Consider the following 23,273-nt stretch of genomic DNA (forward strand, 5'->3'; position numbering starts at 1 on the left):
TGCTCCTGCCATGTGAATGTGTTAAGGACTGGGGGTTGTGCACACCTTGGTCTTGGTGGTTAACTCGGTAAGGAAAAAAAAAAAAGGCCTTAAGGTATGGTGATTTTTATTGGTTCGATGAAGGAATTAATAAATAAATAGGTAAAGAAGCGACGAGCCAGAATGAGAGTGTACGCTGAACAAGATCCAATGTGATGCATGGAGATCAATATGTAAGTCAATAAAATACTGAATCAATGTGTAAATAAGGCCACACACAAACTGGTATCAGGTCATCATGGACCAAGGAATATGTGTCATTCAAATAGAGAGCACCTAAAGTTTTTCAACAAAAGAATAAAAGCTAAATAAAGGAAAGAAGTTAAGTAGAAATGCATAAACCCATGGTGACTGCCCTGTATTGTGTGTGTGAAAGCTTGCTGAGGGGGTGGATTTTATGTAAAGCAGGCTCATCATAAACGGTAATAATGCATACAAGGGCAGGAGGAAACTTCTCAAGGTGGCGGTCAGGTTGTAGTGATGGTTTCCCGGTGCACACTTACCTCCAAATTCTGATGTGCATGCGTACATTTATTGTGCAGCTGTTTGTCAAAAAGGTAAAAATTAAAACAAAGTCACTGTGGAAAACCCCACAAACCAATGGTGAGGTTCCGAGACCCACCCAGGTGGGAAAGATGCCGGAGAGAAAGGACAGGTGGTTGAAAGGGAGAAAGAAAATGGCAAGAAGCAAAATAAAATTTAGAAAAGGAAGAAATGGAACATTTAAAAATTAGGAGACGAGTAAATATATAAGGAGGACTATGTTGGGTTATTTTAAGCTGATTAATTCGAGTATGTGCTCCTGGCATAGAAAAATAAACAACAGAGAAAGTTAAAAGAATAGTTAAAGAGGAAGGAGTATTCAGGGGACCAAAGATGAGAAATAACTTTAACCAAGAGTGTTTTTTTTTTTGTTTTTTTTTTTAACTCTGGGTACATATAAATAAATAAATACTGAAATGAAAGAAAGCCAAAGAGAAAGGAGAAATAGAATGGCTGAGTGAGCAGTGAGATACCCGGCCCTGGGTTGGGAATGTGGTGTGAGGGGCTTTGAGTCGTCAGTCCCCGGGAGCTGAGGTCCGTTACATGAAATGATGAAAGAGCAAGGGGATAAATAAAACATCTAAATACAAGTCCAGAAATAGGGAAGAAAACGTAGCAGGTGTTAGGTACAGAAGTACATTAATGGGTGTATTGATGCTACGAGGAGAGGTAAAGGACTGTCACGAATCAAGGGTTAGGGTGAATCCAAGTCTAAAACTGCAGCACTGTCAATAAAATAATAAGCGTATAAACAAACAAGTGGAGGAGACCCGAAGGAAACAAAGGTGGGATGGGGGAGGCATGGCCACAGCACTCCTGATGAGAGGTTGGTTGCGGGGATGTGTGTGTGTGTGTCATGAATTCCCTCTGGACAGAATCTCTAGGAGAATGAAAGAAGTCAAGTGAGAAAGAGGGGATATAGAAAGCTATAACAAAAGAGACAGGGAGAATAAAAAGTTGACAGTGACTAAATGAACAAGTGGGTAGATCCTCAGGAGAGGGTTAGGCTAGGACTGGTAATGAGGGGCCCTCACAAATTGGATCACAACTGGTCCAAATCTGAGCCCTCCATTCACTAGAAGAGGAGTAAATACCTAATAAAAAGAAAGAAAACAGGAAGGAAGAATGAATGGATGAGTGGTTGAAGGAAGCACAGAAGGAATTAATGAGACTGGAGCTGTAGGGGCCATGGTGGGTGTTTGCAGGTGGCAGTGGGATTTAGCCGACCATGGCAGCTGAGCTCCAAGAATGAAAGAAAGAAAGAAAGAATGAGAGAGTGAAAGGGAGAAATAATGAAAGTTGGAGAGAAATGTAAAAATTATCTAAAGAAGAAGGTAATTAGGTAACAAATAAATAAATACGTATATAAGAGAGAGCCATTCTAGGAATAAGAATGAGGGTGCATGAACCAAACACTGATTAATTCACATCTGTGCTTCTGACATGGGCAACCACCCACCCAGGAAATAGTTCAAAGCTGACACACATAAGGGAGGACCACCGTGAGGCCAGGGAGGGGAGGACCCATTGACTACAGATTATCATGTATCCAATTAGCTGCATCTGTCATCCAGAAGCGGAAAAACAACAATTTAAGTAGAAAGACTAAATGGATGCATGAAGGCATGAATGAGGGAAAGAATGAGGAAAAAGATTTGCATTGACTGATGAGGAGGGGGTTGCAGAGGGGGTTAGGGTTCAGCCAAGCCCTGGTGCCTGGTCTCCAAAAGAATGAAAGGCAGTAAGAAAGAATGAAAGACTGGTAGAAAAACCAATTAAGATGGGGAAAAAATCAACATAAACAAAAGAAGTAAGAAAGATAATAAATAAGTAGGCCAAACAACTACATGTATGAGAGAGGACTGGTTTAACACTGATCTTCCACATTAATTCAAATCTGTGGCCCCGAAGTTTATAAATAATAAAAACAATACCATACACAAAAGACACAGCGAATAAATCCATGTGTTCCATGAGAGAGCAAGAAAAAGAGTTTGAAAATAAAAGGAAAGACTGGGAGAAAAAATATGTAGGAAAAGAAATTAAAATAGACTTATGGGGGAAAAGGCACTTACTAGATAAGTATTTAAATATAATGAACAAATATTCATTAAATATAATTAGTAATAAAAAGTGAGTTTCCACAGTAAAAACAAACAAACCCAAGTGGCTAAAAAGAAAGAAGGAATTAGCAAAGGAATGGCTGTGTGAATAAATGAATAAGAAATGATGATTTGAGAAAACAAGGAATGGGAGGCATAGAAAATTATGACAAGATAAATATAAGCAATAAAAACATTAAGTGAATATATATGTATATATGTATGTATACACACACACATATGAGAGAGATGAGGGCCATGCTAGAACAAAAAAATGAGACAATATCTTGACCCCCAAATTATGACTGATTAAAAACTGGGCTCTTGATGTAATTAAATAAACCCTAAAGCAAAGCACCAGTACAGGAAATTAACAAGCAAAAGGGCGCCCCCCTGACAGGTGCTGAGAAGGCTCCAGGAACCACAGATGATGGTTAATCCAATTCTGGGCACCTGAGGCCCATAGATAAAAGGATAAATATTGAAATAAAGGAGTGACAGGAAGGATGAACAGATATCTGAGCGGCTGCCTTAGAAACGGCTGTGCCAGCATCAGCCAGGGCAGTGCTGCACATGGGATGGATACTCATGTCACTCTAGGGAGCATGTCACCTGTGTTCCCTAAACATGAACAGATGCAAGAAAAATGCATCAGAGTTAAAGAGACAAGGAAAGCAAGATGAAATTAAGTGAAAGAGAAGGAAAAACACCCACCAAAAAACCCTGTAAAAAGGTAACATGGGTGGGTCTCAAACAGAAAAGCCTGTGGGGGCTGGTAATGGGTCATCGTTAGTCCTAAAGATGGATGAGATCATCCAATCCTATGTCCAGGGCAAGGGAAAATGAGGAGAATAAAAAAAAAGGAAAGAATAAATAAACAAACCAAAGTGATAAATGGCTAGTTAAGAGGTTGTCTGAACAGGGATTATAATTGGTTTACATACATACTCCTTAAATAGATAAATACATTACACCTTTCAAAAAATAAGTGAAAAATTGAGGAAACACTGGCCAAAAAAAAAACCAAAAAAAAAAAAAACCCAAAAAAACTCCCCCCAAAACCCAAAAAAAACCCCACACCAAGCCACTGCAGTAAAATATATGCAATCGAGGTATGTAAATAAAATAATAAATACTGAATGTAAAAGGTGACTAAATGCAGGGAAGAAAAATTGCAAGGGAAAATAAATACATGGGCTAGTGAGGTTCATTTTACACATGGGGTTTTAACTAATGCAATTTCACAGGAGTCCTAATAAGTAAAAGAAGACCCAGAATAAGAAAGAAAGGACAAATGCATGAGTGAGTGAAAGAATGAATGAATGAGTGATGAATGAATGAATGAATGAGGATTGGAGCTGCATAGACCAGGGATGAGGATGTTGCATGTAGGATCTGGTGCATCCTATGCACCTGAATTTATAAGAATGAGAGAATGTACAGAAAAGTGAGAGGAAGGGAGAAAGATGAAATTTGGGAAGAAATAAAAAAAATAATGAGGAATAAAAATTATACATGAATGAATAAAGAGGACTTGTGAAAGGAGGATTTATGAACTAAGGGCTATGATTCATTTAAAGCTGTGCTTCTGAAGTCCATAAATAAAATAATCTAATCTGATTTGATTAAAATGAGTGAATGGATGAGTGACTGAAGGAAGGAAAAGAGAGAGGAAACAGGAAGGGAGGGAGGGGATAGGAGGAAGAAAGGGAGGGAGGAACCTTCCTTCCTGTTTTGGGCTTCCTGTGATCTAGTCAGTTGAAGAAAGTGGGAACCAGGGAGGATGTCTCTTGGCAAGTCATGTGCCTGTTACATGCACTGTACCTGGCAGGGAGGCGCTGGCTCAGGAAGCTGTCAAGTGATTGCCATTGCTTGGTGTGTACTCCATTTTACTTCAGCTTTCTCATCCTCAGTTTCTCCATCTGTAGCCTTGGAATGGCATCAGCTTCCCACTTGGATTGATCAGGGTGGGGGGGGCAGATGCTCATATGCCTATTGACAGTGCTCTGTGACCTAGATAGGCAGAAGGGCTCACTGCAGGGCCCTGCAGAAGGTTGTGTGAGCAAGGGGTTTGGGGCCAGGTGGGTGTCTTGGCCCCTCCTTGGACATGGGTCACCTGTGAGGATGGAGGATGGAGGATAGAGGTTGGGCCTCTGGGTAAGACAAGCCAAGGGCCTCTTGTGTTCCTAATATAAACAGTGTAAATGGCACATGACCTAGAGCATGAGGTCATCCATCAACCTGACATAGCACCCATTTTTCTTGATCCCCTTCAAATTCTTGTCTAATGCACACTTTTAAAAAATGAACATCTTTTTTTAATGACCTAACTGTTATTCCTCACCACATACATTGTTTTTATGCCCTGCCTTTTCCATTAATATGCTGTCATCAACAATTTTCTTGCTTGCATAGTCTTCATCACCTCACTAGATGCATTGTGTCTTATTATTCACAACACCTACTTGCTATTGTTATGCATAGCATCTTTCCTTTTAATGTTATAAATTATGTCACAGCTAATGGCTTAGCACACCCACTTTCTCTCATTCTTATGAATTATCTTCCTACACCCAGAAATGATCATTGCTTCACAGGCATGTCAGTTTCTCTTGCTAGACTGTGAGCCCCTAAGGGCAACAGAACGTTAAATTGATCTTTGCATCTCCAATGTCCAACATGTTACAGATACTAAATATTGCTTTGTTGGATGATTAGATGGAAAGACGGGTGAAAATCTGAATGAGAAGATAAATGGTGGGCTGATGGATGAGAGGATGGAAGGTTGGATGAAGATGTAGTGAATGGGCCCTGACTGTCGTGTTTCAGTGTTTAGAGTGTCAGCCTACACAACTGGTGATCACAGGTTCCATTCCTGGGTCAAGGGCATGTACCTGGGTTGCACACTCTATCCCTGCCATGGTTGAGGTGTGTGCAGGAGGCATCCAATTGATGTGTCTCTCTCACGTTGATGTTTCTCTTTCTCTCTCCCTCACTCCTCCCTCCCCGATCCCTTCTACTCTTTCTGAAAATCAATATAAAAAATATCTTTACTCTTTGGGTGAGGATTAAAAAAAGATGTAGTGAACTGGTGATTGGTTGAGAGGATGAGAGGATGAAAGGGGAGATGAAGCTGCAGTGATTGGGTGAGTGGTTGACTGATGGATAAGAGGATAGAAGGATGGATGAATGTAGTGAGTAGATGACTGGTTGGCTGATGGATGAGAGGTTGTAAGTATAAATGAAGATGTGAATGAATAGTAAGACATTGGCTGATGGATGAGAGGATGGAAGAATGGATGAAGATGTAATGGCTGGGTGATTGCTTGTCTGAAAAATGAGAGGATGGAGGGATGAATGAAGATGTAGTGAGTGGTAAGTGATTGACTTATGAGTGACAGTATGGAAGGATGTGAATAAATGAAGATGTGAATGAATAGGTGAGTGGCTAGTTGATGGAGAAAAGGATGAAAGGATTTAAGATGTGAGTGTGCGTCAGTGGTTGAATAATGGATGAGAGGATGGAAGAATGGATGAAGATATAGTGAGTGGATGATTGTTTAACTATTGAATAACAGGATGGAGGAATGGATGAAGGTATACTGAGTGGTCAGTAATTGGCTAATGGATGAGATAATTGAGAGGGAAAGATGGATAAAGATATGAGTGGGTAAGTGTCTGTCTATTGGATGAGAGGATTGATGAAGGGAACAAGATGTAGTGAGTGGGTGAGTGGTTGGCTGATGGATGACAGGATGGAGGAATGGATGAAGATGTAGTGAGTGCATGATTGTTTGGCTGATGCATGACAGGATGGATGTTTGGATGAAGGTTTAGTGCGTGGTCAGTGTTTGGCTAACAGATAATAGCATGGATGGATATAGATGTGAATGAGTGGGTGAGCAGTTGGCTGATGGATGAGATGATGGAAATATGGATGAAGGTGGGGTGAGTGAATGAATGATTGGATGATTAATGAGAGGATGGGAAGTATTGATGAACATGTAGTAAGTGATCAGTGATTGGTTATTGGATGAGAGGATGGAAGTATGGAAGAATGGAAGAAGTTGTGAATAGTGGGTGAGTGATGGCTGATGGATGACAGGATGGAAAGATGGGTGAAGATGTGACTGTGGGTCATAGTTGGTTCATGGATGAGAGGATAGAAGTATAAATGAAGATGTGAATGAGTGCTCAGTGTTTGGATAATTGGAAGAAAGAGGGATGAAGATGTAATGAGTGGGTGATTGGTTTGCTAATAAATAAGAGAATGGAGGACTGGATGAAGAATGTAGTGAATGGTTTGTGATTGGTTAGTGAAGGAGAAGATGGAAGGAAGGGTGGATGAAGATGTGAATGAGTAGGTGAATGGTTGGTTGATGGACAGGAGAATGAAAGGATGGAAGGATGAAAGGATCAGAGGATGGAAGACTGGATGAAGATGTAGTGAGTGGGTCAGTAGTTGATTAATGGATGAGATATGGAAAATGGATGAAAGTGTAGTGAATGAGTGATTGGCTAATGATAAGAGCATGGAGGGATGGATGAAGATGTAGCAAGTGATCAGTTATTGGCTAGGTGATGGGAGGATGGAAGAATAAAAGGGTGGATGAAGATGTGAATGAGTGAGTGGTTGGCTGTTGGATGAAAGGATGGAAAGATTGATGAAGATGTAGTGAGTGGTCAGTGATTGGCTCATTGATGAGAGGATGGAAGGGTGGGTGAAGATGTAGTGAGTGGGGTAATTGTCTAATGGATAAAAGGATGGAAGGATGGATGAATGTGTATTGAGTGAATGGATGAGAGAATGGATAGAAGGATAAAGATGTAGGAATAGTCAACAATTGGCTAATGGATGAGAGAATGGACGTGTGGATGAATGGGTGAAGACCTGAATAGTGGGTAAGTGGATGGATGATAGATGACAGGATGGAGGATGGGTGAAGATGTAGTGAGTGGGTTTTTGGTTGGCTGATGGATGAGATGATGGAAATATGGATGAAGGTGTAGTGAGTGAATGACTGACTGATGGATGAGAGGATGGAGGGATGGATGAAGATGTGACTGTGGGTTTATAGTTGGTTGATGGCTGAGAGGATGGAAGCATGGTTGAAGATGCAGTGAGTGGGTGAATAATTTGTTGATGAATGAGAGGATGTAGATATAAATGAAGATGTGAATGAGAGGTCAGTGGTTGACTGATGGATAATAGGATTGAAAGATGGATGAAGATGTAATGAGTGGGTTATTGGTTGGCTGATAAATAAGAGGATGGAGGCATGGATGAGGATGTAGTGAGTGGTCTGTGACAGGTTAATGGAGAAAAAGATGGAAGGAAGGAAGGGGAGATGAAGATGTGAGTGAGTAGTTGAGTAGTTGGTTGATGGATAGGAGAATGAAGGTTGGATGAAGATGTGAGTGTGGGTGATGGGAGAGAGGATGGAAGGATGGATAAAGTTGTAGTGAATGGTCAGTGATTGGCTAATGGGTTAGAGGATATAAAGATAGAAGGATGGATGAAGGTGCAGTGAAATGAGAGTTATTGCCTAATAGATGAGAAGATGGAAAGATCAAAATGTGAAAGACTGAGTCAATGGTTGGATGATGGATGAGAGGATGGAGATATGGATAAAAATGTAGCAGGTGGTCAGTGATTGGCTAATGGGTTAGAGGATGGAAAGATAGAAGGATGGATGAAGATGTTTGAGTGGATGACTGGTTGGCTGATGGATGAGAGGATAAAGGATGAAGATGTGAATGATTGTGTCAGTGGTTGCCTGATGGATCAGAGGATGGAAGACTGGATGAAGATGTAGGGAGTGGGTCAGTAGTTGACTGATGGATGAAAGATGGAAGGATGGATGAAAGTGTAGTGAGTGAATGAGTGATTGGCTGAGGAATGAGAGTATTGAGGGATGGATGAATATGTAGCAAGTGGTCACTGATTGGCTAATTGATGAGATGATGGAATAATACAAAGTTGGATGAAGATATAAATGACTGATGGAGTAGTTTGCTGATTGAAGAGAGGATGGAAGAGTGGGTGAAGATGTAGTGAGTGGGTGAGTGGTTGTTTAATGGATGAAAGGATGGAAGGATAGATAAAGATGTAGTGAATGGTCAAGTATTGCCTAATGGATGAAAGGATGGATGAATGGAAGGGTCGATGAATGTGTATTGATTGACTGATGAATGAGAGAATGGATGAAAGGATAAAGATGTAGTGAATATTCAGTGATGGGCTAATGGATGAGAGAATGGATGTGTGGAAGAATGGGTGAAGACCTGAATAGTGGGTAAGTGGATGGATGATGAATGACAGGATGGAGGATGGGTGAAGATGTAGTGAGTGGGTTTTTGGTTGGCTAATGAATGAGATGGTGGCAATATGGATGAAAGTGTGGTGAGTGAATGACTGACTGATGGATGAGAGGATGGAGGGATGGATGAAGATGTGACTGTGGGATTAAAGCTGGCTGATGGTTGAGAGTATGGAAAGATGGATGAAGATGCAGTGAGTGGGTGAATAATTCTGATGAATGAGAGGATGTAAGTATAAATGAAGCTGTGAAAGAGGTCAGTGGTTGACTGATGGATAATAGGATGGAAAGATGGATGAAGATGTAATGAGTGGGTTACTGGTTGGCTAATAAATAACAGGATGAAGGGATGAAGAAGATGTAGTGAGTGCATGATTGGCTGATGGATGATAAGATGGAGGAATGGATGAAAGTCTAGTGAGTAGTCAGTGATTGGCTAACAAATCAAGAGCATGGATGGATGAAGATGTGAATGATTAGGTGAGTAGCTGTCTGATGGAGGAGATGATGGAAATATGGATGAAGGTGTAATGAATGAATGAATTATTGGATGATTGATGGAGGGATTGGTGAATATGTAGTAAGTGATCAGTGATTGACTATTGGATGAGAGGATGGAAGCATGGAAGAATGGATGAAGATGTGAGTAGTGGGTGAGTGAGTGGTGGCTGATGATGACAGTATGGAAGGATGGATGAAGATATAACTAGGTTCATAGTTGATTCATGAGAGGATAGAAGTATAAATGAAGATGTGAATTTGTGCTCAGTGGATAATTGGAGGGAAAGATGGATAAGATGTAACGAGTGGGTGATAGGTTTGTAATAAATAAGAGAATGGAGGGATGGATGAAGATGTAGTGAGTGGTCTTTGGTTAATTAAGGAGAATTTGGAAGGAAGGGTGGATAAAGATGTGAATGAATAGGTGAATGGTTGGTTGATGGATAGGAGAATGAAAGGTTGGATGCAGATGTGAGTGTGGGTTAATTATTGGCTGATGGGTAAGAGGATGCAAGGATGGATCAAGATTTAGTGAATGATCAGTGATTTCCTAATGAATAAGGGGATGGGTGGATGGATGAAGATGTGAATGACAGGGTCAATGGTTGCCTGATGGATCAGAGGATGGAAGACTGGATGAAGATGTAGTGAGTGGGTCAGTAGTTGACTGCTGGGTGAGAGATGGAAAGATGAATGAAAGTGAATGAGTGATTGGCTGATGAATGACAGGATGGAGGCATGGATGAAGATGTAGCAAGTGATCAGTGATTGGCTAATTGATGACTATAGAAGAATAAAAGGGTGGATGAAGATGGGAGTGTGGGTCAATAGCTGGCTGATGAGAGAGAGGATGATAGTGAATGGTCACTGATTGGCTAATGGATTAGAGGATAGAAAGATAGAAGGATGGATGAAGGTGCAGTGAAAGGTCAATGATTGCTTAATGGATGAGAGGATGGAAGGATGAAGATATGAAAGACTGTGTCAGTGGATGGCTGATGGATGTGAGGATGGAGGGATGGATGAAGATGTAACAAGTGGTCAGTGAATGGCTAATGGATTAGAGGATGGAAAGATAGAAGGATGGATGAAGATGTAGTGAGTGGGTTAGTGGTTGGCTGATGGATAAGAGGATGGAAGGATGAAGATGTGAATGACTGTGTCAGTGGTTGGCTGCAGGAGAGGATGGAAGACTGGATGAAAATTTAGTGAGTGGGTCAGTAGTTGACTGATGGATAAAAGATGGAAGTATGGATGAAAGTGTAGTGAGTGAATGAGTAATTGGCTGATGAATGAGAGCATTGAGGGATGGATGAAGATGTAGCAAGTGGTCAATGATTTGACTGGCTAATTGATGAGAGGATGGAAGAATAAAAGGGTGGATGAATATGTGAATGATTGAGTGGTTGGCTGCTGGATGAGAGGATGGAAGGATTGATGAAGATGTAGTGAGCGGTCAGTGATTGGCTGATTGATGAGAGGATGTAAGGGAGGATTAAATTTAATGAGTTTGTGAGTGGTTATCTAATGGATGAAAGGATGGAAGAATAGATAAAAATGTAGTGAATAGTCAGTGATTGTCTAATGGATGAGAGGATGGAAGAATGGATGAGTGTGTATTGAATGAATGTCTGATTGACTGATGGATGAGAGAATGGATAGAAGGATAAAGATGTAGTGAACAATCAGTGACTGGCTAATGGATGAGAGGATGGAAGTGTGGAAGAATGGGTGAAGACCTGAATAGTGGGTAAGTGGATGGATGATGGATGACAGGATGGAGGATGGGTGAGGCTGGAGGATGGGTGAAGATGTAGTGAGTGGGGTGAGTAATTGGATAAGTGAATGGATGATGGATGACAGGATGGAGGATGGGTGAAGATGTAGTGAGTGGATGAAAGCATGGAAGAATGGAAGGATTGATGAATGCGTATTGAGGGAATTTCTGATTGACTGATGGATGAGAGAATGGATAGAAGGATAAAGATGTATTGAACAATCAGTGACTGGCTAATGGATGAGAGGATGGAAGTGTGGAAGAATGGGTGAAGACCTGAATAGTGGGTAAGTGGATGGATGATGGATGACAGGATGGAGGATGGATGAAGATGTAGTGAGTGGGTTTTTGGTTGGCTGATGGATGAAGGTGTAGTGAGTGAATAACTGATGGTTGGATGGATAAAGATATGACTGTGGGTTTATAGTTGGTTGATGGCTGAGAGGATGGAAGGATGGATGAAGATGCAGTGAGTGGGTGAATAATTGGTTGATGAATGAGGATGTAGATATAAATGAAAATGTGAATGAGAGGTCAGTGGTTGACTGATGGATAACAGGGTGGAAAGATGGATGAAGATGTAATGAGTGGATTATTGGTCGGCTGATGAATAAGTGGATGGAGGCATGGGTGAGGATGTAGTGAGTGGTCTGTGACAGGTTAATGGAGAAAAAGATGGAAGGAAGGAAGGGGAGATGAAGATGTGAGTGAGTAGTTGAGTAGTTGGTTGATGGATAGGAGAATGAAGTTTGCATGAAGATGTGAGTGTAGGTCAATAGCTGGGCTGATGGGTGAGAGGATGGAATGGTGGATAAAGAGGTAGTGAATGGTCAATGATTGCCTAATCAATGAGGGGATGGAAGAATGGGTGAAGAAGTAAATGACAGTGTGAATGGTTGGCTGATGGGTGAGAGGATGGATGAATGGATGAAGATGCAGTGAGTGAATGAGTGATTGGCTGATGAATGAGAGGATGGAAGGATGGATCAAGATGTAGTGAATGATGAGTGATTGCCTAATGAATAAGGGGTTGAAAGGATGGATGAAGATGTGAGTGATAGGGTCAATGGTTGCCTGATGGATCAGAAGATGGAGGACTTGATGAAGATGTAGTGAGTGGGTCAATAGTTTACTGATGGATGAGAGATGGAAAGATAGATGAAAGTGTAGTGAATGAGTGATTGGCTGATGAATGAGAGGATGGAACAATAAAAGGGTGGATGAAGATGTGATTTTGGATGAATAGTTGACTGATGGGAGAGAGGATGAAAGGATGGATAAAGATGTAGCGAATGGTCAATGATTGGCTAATGGATTAGAGAATAGAAAGATAGAAGGATTGATGAAGACACAGTAAAAGGTCAGTGATTACCTAATGGATGAGAGGATGGAAGGATGAATATGTGAAAGACTGTGTCAATGGTTAGCTGATAGATGAGAGGATGGGTGAAGATGTAGTGAGTGGGTCAGTAGTTGACTGATGGATGAAAGATGGAAGGATGGATGAAAGTGTAGTGAGTGAGTGAGTGATTGGCTGATGAATGAGTATTGAGGGATGGATGAAGATGTAGCAAGTGGTCACTGATTGGCTAATTGATGAGAGGATAGAAGAATAAAAGGGTGGATGAAGATGTGAACGATTGTGTGAGTGGTCGGCTGCTGGATGAGAGGATGGAAGGATGATGAAGATGTAGTGAGTGGTCAGTGTGTGGCTAATGGATTAGAGGATAGAAAGAAGGGTTGGTGAAGATGTAGTGAGTGGATCAGTAGTTGACTAATGGATGAGAGATGGAAGGATCGATGAAAATGTAGTGAGCGAGTGAGTGTTGGCTAAGGAATAAGAGGATGGAGGGATGGATGAAGATGTAGCAAGTGGTCAGTGATTGGCTAATTGATGAGAGGATGGAAGGATGGATGAAGATATAGTTAGTCATCAGTGATTGGCTATTGCTTGAGAGGGTGGAAGGATGGATGATGATGTGACTAGTAGGTCAGTGGTTGGCTGATGGATGACAGGATGGAGAGATGGATGAAGGTATAGTGAGTGGTCAGTAATGGACTAATGGTTGAGAGAATAAAAGGATGGAATGATCATTGAAGATGTAATGAGTGGGTGAGTATCTGGCCGATGGTTGAGAGTATAGAAGGACAGTTTGAAGATGTAGTAGTGGTTGAGTAGTTTGCTGATAAATGAGAGGATGGAGGGGTGGATAAACATGTAGTGAATGCATGACACATTGGCTGATGATGTGAGGATGGAAAGACAGATGGAGATGTGGGTGGGTGAGTGATTTTTCTGGTGGATCAAGATGTAGTAAATGAGTAATTGGTTTGGTGATGGATCAGAGGATGATAAGATGGATGAGAGTATAGTGATTGGCTGATGGGTGAGAGGACAAAAGGATGGATGAAGATGTAGTGAGTGGTGAGTGATTGGCTAATGGATGAGAGGATGGAAGGATGGAAGAATAGATGAAGATGTGAATGAGTGATTGGCAGATAAATGAGAAGATGTAAATATAAATGAAGATGTGAATGAGTGGTTAGTGGTTGGCTCATGGATGAGAGGATGGATGATGTAATGAGTGGGTCATGTATTGGCTGATAAAGGAGAGAATTGAGCAGTGGATAAAGATGTAGTGAGTTCTCAGTGATCGGCTAATGAAATGATGGAAGAATGAATGAAGTTGTGAATGAGTACATGAGTGGTTTGTTTTATGGAAAAGATGAAGGATGAAAGGATGGATGAAGATGTGTGAATGGGTAGGTGGTTGGCTGATGGATTAGAACATGGAAGGGAGATGAAGATATACTGAGTGGGTCAATGGTTTGCTGCTGGATGAGAGGATGGAAGGATTGATGAAGATTTAGTGATTGGTTCTTGATGGATTGACAAGATGGAGGAATGCATAAAGTTGTAGTAAGTCATAAGTCATTGGGTAATGGATGAGAGAATGGAAGGATGTCAAGATGGATGAGAATGTAATGAGTGGGTGAGTGTCTGACTGAAGGGTGATGAAGATGTATTGAGTGGATCAGTGGTTGGCTAATAAACAGGAGGATGGATGAGTATGTGAATGAGTAGATGAATGGTTGACTAATGGAATGGAGGGATGGAGGAGGATGGGAGTATGGGTCCGTGTTTGGCTGAAGGATGAGAGGATGGAAGGATGGACTAAGATGTAGTTAATGGCTCAGTCGTTGACTGACGAATGAGAGGCTGGCAGTATGGATGAAGGTTTAGTGAGTGAATGAGTGATTGGCTGACAGATTAGAGGATTGAGGGATGGATGAAGATGTTGTGAGTGATGATTGGTTGGCTGATGCCTGAGGGGATGGAAGCATGGATGCTGGTGTAATAAGTGGTTAGGGATTTGCTAATGGATGATATGGTTGAAAGATAGAAGGATTGATGAAGATGTGATTGAGTAGGTAAGTGGGTGTCTGAAAGATGAGATGATGGAGGGATGGATGAAGATGTGATTGAGTGGATGTATGGAGGGATGAAGATGTAGAGAGTAGGTCAGTAGTTGGCTGATGTATGTCAGATTGAAGGAAAGATGAATTTGTAGTGCATGAATGAGTGATTCACTGATGTATGAGAGGATGGAGGGATGAATGAAGATGTAGTGAGTGGTCAACGACTGGCGAATGGATGAGAGCATGGAAGGATAAAAGGATGGCTGAAGATGCAAACGAGTGGTTGGATTAGAGCAGTGTTTCTCAACCTTTCTAATGCTGCGACCCTTTAATACAGTTCCTCATGTTGTGGTGACCCCCAACCATAAAATTATTTTCGTTGCTACTTCATAACTGTAATTTTGCTACTGTTAATGAATTGTAATGTAAATATCTGTGTTTTCCGATGGTCTTAGGCTCTACAGCAGCGGTTCTCAACCTGTGGTTCTCAACCCGCTAGTAGAGTCACCTAAGACCATCGGAAAACACAGATATTTACATTACAATTCATAACAGTAGCAAAATTACAGTTATGAAGTAGCAACGAAAATAATTTTATGGTTGGGGGTCACCACAACATGAGGAACTGTATTAAAGGGTCGCAGCATTAGAAAGGTTGAGAACCACTGGCTTAGAGGATGAGAGGATGGAAGAAGATGTGAGTGGGTGATTGGAACAAGGATGAAAGGATGAAGATATGAATGAGGGGGTGAGTGGTTGGTTGATGAATGAGAGGATGGAGGGATTGATGAAGATGTGAGTGTGTCAATGGTTGGCTGATGGATGAGACAATTGAAGGATGGATGACAGTGTAGTGAGTAAATGAGTGAATGGCTGATCGATGAGAAGATAAAGAAATGGATGAAGATGTAGTGAGTAGTCAGTGAATTGCTAATGGATGAGCGGATGGAAGGTCAGAAGGATAAATGGAGGTGTAGTGAGTTGGTGAATGATTGGTTCATCAATTAGAGGATGGAAGGATGGTATAAAGTGTAGCAAGTGAATGAAAATTAGCTGATGGATGAGAGTATGGAAGGATTGGTGCATAGGTAGTGAGTGGGATTTTGGTTGGCTGATGAATAAGATGATGGAAGGATGGATGAAGGTATAGTGAGTGAATAAGTGAACGCCTGATGGATGAGAGGATAAAGGGATGGATGAAGATGTAGTGAGTTGTGAACAATTGGAAAATGGGTGAATGCATGGAAGACTAGAAGGATGCACGAAGAAGTAGTGAGTGGGTAAGTAGTTGGCTGATGGATAGAGGATCATCCAAGGATGGATGAACATCTAATGAGTAAATTAATGATTGGCTGATGGATTAAAGTATGGAAGAATGGAAGGATAGATGAAGATTTAGGGAGTGGGTTTTTAGTTGGCTGATGGATGAGATGAGGAAAAGATGTATGAAGGTGTAGTGAATGAATGAATGATTGGTGGTTGAATGTGAGGATAAAGGGATGTATATAGATGTGAGCTGTCAGTATATGACTAATGGATGAGAGGATTGAAGGATAGAACGATGGATGAAAGTGTGGTGATTGAGTGAGTGGTTGGCTGATTGATGAGAGGATGGAAGGAGAGATGAAGATGTAGTGAGTGATCAGTGTATTGATAATGATGAGAGGATGGAAGGATAATAAGATGGATAGAAAATAAGATGGGTGATGGATGAAGATGTTGTAAGTGGGTGAATGGTAGGATGATGGGTGAGAGGATGGTAGGATGGATGACTGTGTAGTGAGTAAATAAATGATTGACTGATGGATGAGAGGCTGGAAGAAAGGATGAAGATGTAGTGAGTGGGTTTTTGTTTGGCAGATGGATAAGACAGTGTAAGCATGGATGAAGGTATAGTGAGCGATTGGGTGATTGGCTAATGGATGAGAGGATGGAATGTTGGAAGGATGGATGAAGACGTGGTGTGTGGGTGAGTGGTTGGCTAATGGATCAGAGGATAGAAAGATGCATGAGAAGATGGAAAGATGGATGAAGGTATAGTGAGTGAATGAATGATTGGCTGATTGATGAATGGAAGGAAGGATGAATGGATGAATGGAAGGTGTAATGTGGTCAGTGATTGGCTAATGGATGAGATAATCAAATGATCAAGTTGTGAGTGAGTGGGTAAGTGATTGGCCTATCAATTAGAGAATGGATGAATATGCTGTGATCGGTCATTGATTGACTAATGGAAGAGAAGATGGCAGGATGGATGGATGGATGGTTGTAGATATAGTGAGTTGGTGAGTGGGTGGCTGGATGAGAGGATGGAAGAATGGATTAATGTGTTGTGAGTGATTGACTGATTGGCTGATGGATGAGAGGATGAAGGGATGAATGAAAGTGTAATGAGTTGTCAGTGATATTCTTGGGAGGTTGGTGATGATTTCCAACTTAATTTGATCCATCCATCCATCCATCCTTGAATTCGTCCTTCGTTTTTTGACGTGATGTTTTGGCCTCTCCCATTTCTGAAAGCAAACCTTTTCCTTTGGGTGTGGTGTGTAGTGCCATGGGCTGTGGTCATATAGCAAACATCATATTTATAGCTTCTTCCTCCAAAATCACTGCTGTAAGCAAGTCCCACCTGAATCTCATCTGCCATCACCACCCACATGGCTTCCTTCTGCATGGTGCTTTCCCATGCATCACACACAGTGATGAATCCAGGACTGGGGTCTGAGAGAGGCCTCTGCCCGCCAGCAGAGACATCCTCCCCAGGCCACCCTGTCTGGTGGTGCATGGTCCCTGCCATAACCTTTGCCTTCCACCTTCCACATTCCTCCACCAGATGGCTGTGGTTGTAACCAAGTCCTTCATCCCTTAATTCCTTCATTCCTTCACTCCCAGTCAACACACAATTTTAAAAATCAGCTAGTGCTATACTAGGGCCAGCTCACAAGGATTCATTCTGACATCTCCTTTAAAGGAGAGCTGAGCAAGTTTGCAAGGGGCTGTGTTTGTGTGTCAGTCATCAGGTGAGACCCTTATTCAGCTGCCACTTCCAAGTCTGAGTTCTGTTGAAAGTTTGATTATCTTTTCCAACTTTGTTCCTTACAAAACGAGGTTGATTAGTAATCAGTAAACTGTGTTCCCTGCGTGCTCAGAAATCACAGCCCATATTTTCAAGAGGCTCGAGTGAGAGCCGGGGGGCCTGAGTTGAAGGGCTCGTTCCAGCCGCGAGCAGGCTTTCAAGTCATTAGCGCACCTTGGTCTGGCGCCACAGAGGAGATCTTAGAGCCATTCCTGCCCCATTTGAGATTAGTTAATGCTCAGCTCTATTTAGAGAAAATTGGGGGAGATGATTGCTCTTGTGGATGACAAGGACCATGCCCTGTGAGGGGTCTGTACGGAACAACTCATCAGTGAAGCAGGGTGTCCAAGGCACATGGCACTTTGCAAACCCTAGATGCAGCCCCCAGCATCCATGCTGGTCCCAGACCCAGTGAGACCCCCCCTTACCCCATTGTTCCCAGCATGGGACAAGGTTTGGGCCTTGGGGACACTATTGAGAATTCAGCATTTTATTTATTGCATTGAAGAGTAGGTAGACTGGGCAAAGCCAGAACCTTGGAGCTAGACAAATGTGTGGCATTTAAACTTAAGGTGACTGCTTGGGTCTATCTTCTGGGGGGGTGGGGTGAGTAGGGGAGACCTAGCACCCACCTTGCAGGGCAGATGTTGAGAGGTGGGCTCTAGAGGTCTTGCCTATTTAGTTTCTGGTCCTGATGTTACTATTTGCCAGTGTAGTGGTCTTTGGGCAGGTTATTTAAACCACCCCGAGTCTTGGCGTTCCCATCTGTAGATTGGGTACATCATGATTGTGTCCTCTAGGGCAGTGGTCGGCAAACTCATTAGTCAACAGAGCCAAATATCAACAGTACAACGACTGAAATTTTTTTTGAGAGCCAAATTTTTTAAACTTAAACTTCTTCTAACGCCACTTCTTCAAAATAGACTCGCCCAGGCCGTGGTATTTTGTGGAAGAGCCACGCTCAAGGGGCCAAATAGCCGCATGTGGCTCGTGAGCCGCAGTTTGCCAACCACAGCTCTAGGGGATGCTGGTAGACACTGAGAATGGTGACTGTGCTTGGCTGCACCCCGTGTACTGGTTCCCAAGAATCAAGATCCGGGTTTGAGGCTGGCCCAGCACCTTTTTACGCATGTGTGTTTGTGGGTGTGTGGGTGGGAGCTATGTGAGCTTGCTTACCTGTAACCTGTAACTAGTCACATACCTGACATGGTTTTTGCTTCAGTGAGGTTATTTATATGAAAATAAATGCCTTGTTACCTGGCACACAGAAGCCCTCGCCCTCCTGGGGGCTTTGAGGCTGGCCATGTGTCCTGCAGTCTGTGGGCGCTGGTCACAGAGGACTCTGGCCCAGGGGACTGTTGGACAGGGTGGAGGTGTGGGAGAAGCACCTGGCCAACTCTGGGGAGACAGTGAGGGAGGGAAAGGTTTACGTTTGCATACAGAGATTTAACAGGTTTGGGGAAGAGAGGCCAAAATGGGAAGATCAGGGAGAATTTCTAGAAACCCGCAGAGTAGGACGAGGCTGATCTTTTAGACAACACTCAGGTTTAATTGGAAATGGGTTGGAGAGCTGGGGTGGTCTTTGGAAAGGCTAGGAGTTCTAGATTTGGGGTTAGTGAGGTGAGCACTGTGAGAGGTGGCTGGTCGGGGAGGGCGCCATGACCAGGGTTGTGCTTCTGGAAGTCTGTGTGGGTGGAGGAGACCCAGGTGATGTGCAGGACACCAGAGGCTGCGGGGCACTAAGTAGACAGGCCGGAGCTGGTGGCTGGGTGCTCCCCTCGACCCCATGGCTGCTGGGAGTCAGGGCCTTTCCTGCGATGTCCAGGTTCTCAGGCACCCCGTCTGGTAAGCAGAGGGGTTCCTGTCCTCTCTGCGCTCCTGACCTGCCTGTCTGCATGAGAACTCTTGTTAGCCAGTGCGACCGGGAGTGGGTGGCCTTCATCTGCACCTGTGTCTCTCTCAGCCTCCACAGCCACGGGGACGCCCTGCACACATTCCCTCGGGACAGGCTGGACCCACAGACTCTGGACCCGGCTGCCCCCTGCGAGGAGGGGTGTGCCCTCCTCCTCCTCCTCCCCTGCGGTAGCCGCCCACCCTTTGCGGATGGACTTCACTGAGCTGAGGGTCAGACACGTGGGCTTGACCCCTGCCCACACCTTACGAACCCTGAGACTTAGGGGACTGGCTATGCCTTCGACATCCGCATCTGAGAAATGGGCTCTGCAACCTACCTCACAGGGTTGTTGTGAGGAGCCTGTGATGCGGTCTGAAAGTGCCCAACCTGGGGCTTGGCACACCCTGTTGTGCTGTCAATAAATGTCTTTTTTGCCGTAACAAACACAGTAATGGATGTGCTACTAATGTAAGGATGGGTAAGTGTTAAATGTGCCTCTCATTGGGGCTTCTCTCTTTGGGCAGTGTGATGGGTGGGGAGGGGCAGGGGAGCCAGCTCCAGTCCCCACCTGTCCCCTACCCATCTGGCACTCAAGGGTGATAAGATGTCCTGAAGCAGGGCTGTCCTGGTGGAGGTTCTGGGACTGATGCACGTTTGGATGAACTAACCCGGCTGGTCCCCCTTCTTCTAATGGTCATAGGATGCCAGGGTTCTTTCCAGAAAGGACTATACAGAGATGGTGGAGGAATTCTGAGTTGAGCTCACTGTCCTGGCTTCTGCAGCCTCAGAGGGGCTGCCCCCAGGGCTACAGCTCTTATCCTCCTGACACATTGTGGTGGTGGAGGGGGGCCTCTGGCCAGGCAGTTATCATTTTAGAACTGATGGCAAGTGGATGGCCAACCAGGTACAGTCTCAAGCAGGTACAATCTGGCTGTGACCCTGAGCCAAGACTCATTCCACAAGATGGTTACTGAGCAGGACCCTGAGGGAGCTGCAGAGGCCAAGCCTCAGATGCTCCTCTGCCCCATGGCAGGGCCACCGAGCCCAGCTCAGACTGTCAGGCTATCGGACAGCAGCTTGTGGCTGGGGCTGGATGAGGGCAGAGAGCTTTGTACTCAAGTCTACACAGAGTCCTCGGGCCAGCCCACTTGGAATTGCTGAAGCAGATTAGCTGGACACACAACCCATGGGAAGGGAAAGGCTCACTGCCATTACTACTATTGTCACCATCAAAGAGAAAGAACCACCTGGATAAGTCAAGAAGACTTGACCCCAGTCCCTGATGGAAATGGATATATGGATGGTGCTGAGTGATGGTCCAGGCATCAGTGAAACCAGGAAGAAACAACCTCCAGAGTATGCCCCACACAGATGAGTCTATGCCCTACCCAGAGAGGGTAGACAGTCCAGGAGAGTACTGTGTGTGATGGGTAGTCACTGATGAAGTCACTGATGAAGTCACTGAAAGCTGCAGTCACTGATGAAGCTGAGTCATTAAGAATGAGGGACTCCTAGATGTTCCAGAGCTGAGACTAGAGCTCCAGCCTCCATTGAAGCTCAGAGGTCCATGATGAGTGGCCCTCATGATGTTCCAGATCTGAGACCCCAGCTCCAGCCTCTGATGGAGCTCAGAGGTTATGATGAGTGGCCCTCATGATGTTCCAGATCTGAGACTCCAGCTCCAGCCTCTGAAGAGTGGCCATCTTGATATTCCAGAACTGAAAACTCAGCTCAAGTCTCCAATGAAGCTCAGATGTCCATGATGAGTGGTCCTCCTAAGGTTCCAGATCTGAGAACCCAGCTTCAGTCTCTGATGAGTGGCCCTCTTGATGTTCTAGAACTGAGACCTCAGCTGTAGCCTCTGATGAAGCTCAAATGTCCATAACGAGTGGCCATCTTGATGTTCCAGAACTGAGACCTCAGCTGTAGCCTCTGATGAAGCTTAGATATCTATGATGAGTGGCCTTCTTGATGTTCTAGAACTGAGAACCCAGTTCCAGCTTCTGATGAAGCTCAGATGTCCATGATGAAGGGTCCACTTGATGTTCCAGAACTGAGACTGCAGCTCCAGCCTCTAATGAAGCTCATATGTCCATGATGAGTGGCCCTCTTGATGTTCCAGAACTGAGAACCCAGTTCTATCCTCCAATGAAGCTCAGGTGTCCATGATGAAGGGTCCAGTTGATGCTCCAGAACTGAGACCATAGCCTGTGATGAAGCTCCAAATGTCCATGATGAGTGGCCTCTTGATGTTCCAGAACTGAGAACTCAGGTCCAGCCTCCAATGAAGCTCAGCTGTCCATGATGAGTGGCCATCTCAATGTTCCAGAACTAAGTTCCATGCTCAAGTCTCCAATGGAGCTCAGCTGTCCATGATGAAGGGTCCTCTTGATGTTCCAGATGTGAAATCCCAGGTCCAGCCTCTGATGGAGCTCAGATGTCCATAGTGAGTGGCCCTCATGATATTTAATATCTGAGAACCCAGCTCCAGTCTCTGATGAAGCTCAAATGTCTATGATAAGTGGCCATCTCAATGTTCCAGAACTAAGTTCCATGCTCAAGTTTCCAATGGAGCTCAGATGTTCATGATGAGTGGCCATCTTGATGTTCCAGAACTGAGACTGGAGCTCCAGTCGCTGATGAAACTCAAATGTCCATGATGAGTGGCCACCTTGATGTTTCAGATCTGATAACCCAGCTCAAGTCTCCAGTGAAGCTCAGATGTCCACAATGAGTGGCCCCATGATGTTTCAGATCTGAGATTCCAGCTTCAACTCCAGCCTCCGATGGAGATCAGATGTCCACGATGAATGGCCCTCATGATTTTCCAGATCTGGGACCTCAGCTCCAGCCTCTGACAGAGCTCAGATGCAACAATGAATGGCCCTCTTGATGTTCCAGATCTGAGACTCCAGTTCCAGCCTCTTATGAAACTCAAATGTCTATGATGAGTGGCCATCTCAATGTTTCAGAACTGAGACCCAGCTCCAGCCTCCAGTGAAGCTCAGATGTCCATGATGAATGGCAGTCATGATGTTCCAGAACTGAGACCCCAGCTCCACCTTTGGATGAAGCTTAGATGTCCATGATGAAGGATCTACTTGATGTTCCAGATCTGAAAATCCAATTCCAGCCTCTGATGGAGCTCAGATGTCCATGATGAGTGGCCCTCTTGATGTTCCAGAACTGAGACTCCAGCTCAAGTCTCCGATGAAGCTTTGATGCCCATGATGATGGCTCTGCTTAATGTTGTAAGAGACCTCTGAACTCTGATGAAGCTAAGACATCCATGATGAGGGGTCCCTTGATGTTCTAGAGTCAAGATCCTAGCTCCAGTCTCCAAAGAAGTTTTGACATGCAGAACTGGTGAGAAATCCTCAAAGCCATGGACTTGCTGGGAAGGAGTAGATGTGGCTGAGGTTTGACTTGAGATCAGAGATGGCAGAGGAGACTCTGCCCTTCTCTCATGCCTTGTGGCCCTCCTCATTAGCATCATTGGAGGTAGCATTTCGATCTGAGGGAAGCTGGGTTCCAGATGCATAAGGAGACATGTGCAGTGGGGACTCCTGTGTATCTCTGCAGCAAAGTACAGTTTTATGCC

General features: G+C 43.8%; 1 long non-coding RNA gene across 2 annotated transcripts in view; it reads left to right on the forward strand.

Moving 5' to 3' along the window:
• The window catches only part of LOC114227498 (uncharacterized), a 38,626-nt gene extending 18,521 nt beyond the window's left edge, over positions 1-20,105 (forward strand). For both annotated transcript variants that reach the window (XR_008556036.1, XR_008556035.1), the window contains one exon: positions 19,742-20,105. This is a non-coding gene — a long non-coding RNA (uncharacterized LOC114227498). The remainder of the gene's footprint in view (positions 1-19,741) is intronic.
• Positions 20,106-23,273: the final 3,168 nt, after the last annotated feature.

Source organism: Eptesicus fuscus, chromosome 5 (genome assembly GCF_027574615.1).
Source record: "Eptesicus fuscus isolate TK198812 chromosome 5, DD_ASM_mEF_20220401, whole genome shotgun sequence".
Taxonomy (NCBI): Eukaryota; Metazoa; Chordata; class Mammalia; order Chiroptera; family Vespertilionidae; genus Eptesicus; species Eptesicus fuscus.